We start from the raw sequence: 4,881 nt of genomic DNA on the forward strand, positions 1-4,881 counted from the left end.
AATTCTCCTGCCTCACAATTTTTTGTATTTTTAGTAGAGACGGGGTTTCACCATGTTAGCCAGGATGGTCTCGATCTCCTGACCTCGTGATCCACCTTCCTCGGCCTCCCAAAGTGCTGGGATTACAGGCATGAGCCACCACTTCCTGCCAAAAAACCATTTTTTTAGGAGAAATTCAAGCCACAGAAATTTGCATAAGTAGCAAGGAGCCTAATGTTAATCCCCAAGGCCTTGGGGAAAATGTCTCCAGGCCATGTCAGAGAACCTCATGGCAGCCTCTCCCATCACAGGACCGGAAGCCCAGGAGGAAAAAGTGGTTTCATGGGCGGGGCCCCAGGTCCTTGTGCTGTGTGCAATCTAGGGACGTGGTGCCCTACCCAACTGCTCCAGCCATGGCTGAAAGGGGCTAACGGACAGCTTGGGCTGTGGTTTCAGAGTGGAAGCCCCAAGCCTTGGCAGCTTCCACGTGGTATTGAGCCTGTGGGTGCACAGAAGCCAAGAATTGAGGTTTGGGAACCTCCGTCTAGATTTCAGAGGATATATGGAAACATCTGGATGTGCAAGCAAAAGTCTGCTGCCAGGGCGGGACCCTCATGGAGAACCTCTGCTAGGGCAGTGTGGAAGGGAAATGTGGGGTTGGAGCCCCCACCGAGTCCCTACTGGGGTACCGCCTCGTGGAACTGTGAGAAGAAAAGAGCTACCGTCCTCCAGACCCAGAATGGTAGATCCACCGACAGCTTGCACCGTGCACCTGGACAAGCCGCAGACACAACAACACACAACACCAGCTCTTGAAAGCAGCCAGGAAGGAGGCTGTACCCTGCAAAGCCACAGGGACGGAGCTGCCCCAGACCATGGGAACCCACCTCTTGCATTAGTGTGACCTGGATGTGAGACCTGGAGTCAAAGGAGATCATTTTGGAGCTTTAAAAAGTGTCTGCCCTGCTGGATTTCAGACTTCCATGGGCCCTGTAATGCCCTTTTTTTTTTTTTTTTGGCATTTTCTCCCATTTGGAACACCTGTATTTACCCAATGCCTGTACCCCTGTTGTATCTAGGAAGTAACTAGCTTGCTTTTGATTTTACAGGCTCATAGGCAGAAGGGACTTGCCTTGTCTTAGATGAGACTTTGGACTGTGGACTTTTGGGTTAATGCTGAAATGAGTTAAGACTTTGAGGGACCATTGGGAAGGCATGATTGGTTTTGAAATGTGAGGACATGAGATTTGGAGGCCAGGGGCAGAATGATATGGTTTGGCTGTGTCCCATTCAAATTTCAACTTGAATTATATCTCCCAGAATTCTCACGTGTTGTAGGAGGGACTCAGGGGGAGGTAATTGAATCATGGGGGCCATTCTTTCAAACCATGCTGTTCTCGTGATAGTGAGTAAGTCTCACGAGATCTGATGGGTTTATTAGGAGTTTCTGCTTTTGCTTCTGCCTCATTTCTTTTGCCGCCACCGTGTAAGAAGTACCTTTTGCCTCCTGCCGTGATTCTGAGGCCTCCCCAGCCATGTGGAACTGTAAGTCCAATTAAACCTCTTTTTTTGGCCGGACGCGTTGGCTCACGCCCGTAATCCCAGCACTTTGGGAGGCCGAGGTGGGTGGATCACCTGAGGTTAGGAGTTTGAGACCAGCCTGGCCAACATGGCAAAAACCCATCTCTACTAAAAAAATACAAAAATTAGCGGGTTTTGTGTAATCCCAGCTACCCAGGAGGCTGAGGCAGGATAATCACTGGAACCCGGGAGGCAAAGGCTGCAGTGAGCCAAGATCATGCCACTGCACTCCAGCCTGGGCAACAGAGCAAGACTCAGTCTCATAAATAAATAAGTAAATAACACCTCTTTTTCTTCCCAGTCTTTGGTATGTCTTTATCAGCAGCATGAAAACGGACTAATACAGGGGAGCTGGGGTCTTTGGCAAGGGACAAACCTTCCTGCCCAGTTCAGTGATCCCTGGCCCTCTGGATAAATGGATCTTTTCCTCCAGCGAATCTCCAGAATATCTTTACTGGCTCTGTCCAGCCAACTCTGAAGCCTGTCCAAGTTCCCCCATGGTAATGCCACAAAGCCCAGCACCAGCCTGCCTTACTCTGGGTTCCTCCAGGGAAGAATGCCTCGCCCCCGCCCCCTCATATTTCTCACCTTGCCTTGAAGAGCTGCTTACAACTTGCAGTGCCTGCTTCCTCCCCTCCCTTCATTCCTCAACCCACTGCAGCCTGGCGTCCACTCCCCATCTCCACCCCATGTGCTCCTGATAAGGTCCCTGCTGTCCAGAGCTCATTTCTCAGCAGCATTTGAGGCAATGGTCAATTCCTTCCTTTCTGGGCTGCAGTTTCCTCAATGGGATAGTAATTCCTACGTAGTTGATTGTTCTGGGGACTAAATAAGTCATTCATACAGGTATTCAGCAAACATTCCCGAACACCTGCTTCTATGCAGGTTTTCTGCTGAGTTCCTGAGGACCCTGACTCTAGGTGTCCACCGTCTCTGGGGGGCTGCAGATGCTGTCAGAACAAATGTGAAAGGTCTGGTGCTCGGCCTGCTACCCAGTAGACACTCAGTGAGTGTGGGCTTCTGTCTTTTCTTTCTGCTCTCTCTGGGCCTCAGTTTCCACAGCCAGCAAAGGGGGTAGGAAGAGGGGGTTGGACTTGCTCTCTAGAGTCCCCTCCAGCTCTGCTAGTCCAAAGCTTAGGCACATTCTTCTCTCTGAGCCCTTCCCTCTCACTCTGAGCTCCCTGGTGAGCCTGTGAACAGCAGGAGGCCCGGGGGCCTGGGTGTGGCAGCTTCTGTGTCTGGGCTTTCCAGGCTCCAGCTTAGCTGGCCCTCTTTCCTGATGGAGGACCTGTTGAGGGAGCGCTGCTCCCCTGACCGGAATGACCAGCAGCCCGAGGGGAAACACAGGTGGACAGGTTGGAGGCGGGAGAAACCCAGGGCTCTTAAAGAAGGAGCCTCTATGGGGGTCTTGCCCCCAGCTGCCTGCCTCTCCAGACATCTAGAGCTCACGGCCCTCATCTGTACCCCAGCTCAGACCTCTTTCTCTCCACCAATGAGGTTCTCATGTGTGGAATTAGCACTGTGGTAAGAACACAGGCTTTGGAGCTGGTCAGACATAGGTTCAAATCTCAGCTCTGTCATTGAGCCCCTGTGTGATTTTGGGAAGATCACTTAATTTCTCTGAACTGCAGTTTCTTTTTATTTTATTTCTTTTCTTGAGACGGAGTCTCTCTCTGTTTCCCACGCTGGAGTGCAGTGGCGCCATCTTGGTTCACTGCAACCTCCGTCTTCCAGGTTCAAGCAATTCTCCCTGCCTCAGCCTCCCAAGTAGCTGGGATTATAGGCGCCTGCCACCATGCCAGGCTAATTTTTGTATTTTTAGTAGAGACGGGGGTTTCACCATGTTAGCCAGGCTGGTCTTGAACTCCTGACCTCAAGTGAACTGCCCGCCTCAGCCTCCCAAAGTGCTGGGATTACAGGCGTGAGCCACTGCGCCTGGGGCCAGAACTGCAGATTCCACATTTGTAAACTGTGGATGTTTTCATTCCTTCTCTCAACAGGTATCTGTTGAGCACTTAATCTGTGCCACGTGCTGAAACACAGCAGTGAACAAAATGCAGTTCTCTGCCCTCCCGGTGTTTAAGCTGGTAGGGAAGTCAGACAGCGAACCAGGGGTGTCAAGCAGGGTGATACTGCCCCTGGGGGAGTGTTTGGAAATAGTGGGGGATGCTGACGCCTCCCCACACAGCTATGGGGATTAAATGGGATAATGTGCAAAAGTATCACACATTGAGCCTGGCACATAGTAGGTACTCAATAGATGCTGGTTGAATAAATAAAATGAATAAAAGCCATTCTCTCTGAGCCCTAGTCACCAAATAGTGAAATGGAGCTGGTAATTCTTACCTTGCAAAGGTGTTATACAGATCTTAATTTAAATTAATGAATGTTTAAATAGAGCTTTCCACATGACCATGTGCTCTTCTTCCAAACCCTTTACATTTTTACGTCATCGTTCCCATTTTACAGATAAGGAAACTGAGATATAGAGGGGAGGTTAAGAAACTTGCCAAAGGTCACCTAGTTTGGATATGGCTGGATATGAGTGTGCCTGGCAAACAGTAGGAGTTCAATATTTGCTTTATTATGGAGCAGGGAGGTGTTAGGCTTGGTATCCAGGGCAAGGCAGGGCACTGTGGAAGGCTCCTGTGCTGAGCTGTTCTTAGTCCCTAGAGCTGATTGTGAATGAGTAGCCAAGGTGAGTTAGGGAGGGGTGGAGTGTGGTGGGAAGGATAAGAAGGGGTGAAGATGGGAAGGCCCACAGAGGAAAAGGCAGCAGCAAAACATTCCAGCCAACACCCTGGATGTCGGGGTCCTGGGACAGCCATTCCAGCAGGGAAGGGCACAGGGCAGCTTCCCTTCTATAACAGTGAACTTCCTCCACGTACCTTGACTTGCTGAAGGCCCTAACTTGGCCAAAGACGCAAGACTAATTGGTGGTCAAAGGAGTGGGAGGAGAGAATGGACCAACAGGAGGCTTCCTGTGTGTATCTCCCCGCCCTGCTGCCTCCTGGCCCTGCCAATCCTCTTTCAGGACCCTCTTCCATCAGACTCCCCTGGCAGCCCCACCTGGTGGCTCAGAGGACCAGCATTGCAGCTGGACAGTCCTGGATTTGAATCCTGGTTCTGCCACTTAGAGGATGTGAGGTCCTGGGCAGTTACTTCACCCCAGTTTCTTCATCTGTGCAATGGGCAGTGGTGGTCTCTATTTGGAGGGCCATGATGAGGATTAAATGCCCTCTGCAAAGTGCTTAGTGAATCCCCCAGCCCCGTCCACGGCCCCTCTAGTCATTGTTCAGGTTGCTGTGGTGGCACTCATCC

The sequence above is a fragment of the Pongo pygmaeus genome, chromosome 1 (genome assembly GCF_028885625.2).
Source record: "Pongo pygmaeus isolate AG05252 chromosome 1, NHGRI_mPonPyg2-v2.0_pri, whole genome shotgun sequence".
Lineage (NCBI taxonomy): Eukaryota > Metazoa > Chordata > Mammalia > Primates > Hominidae > Pongo > Pongo pygmaeus.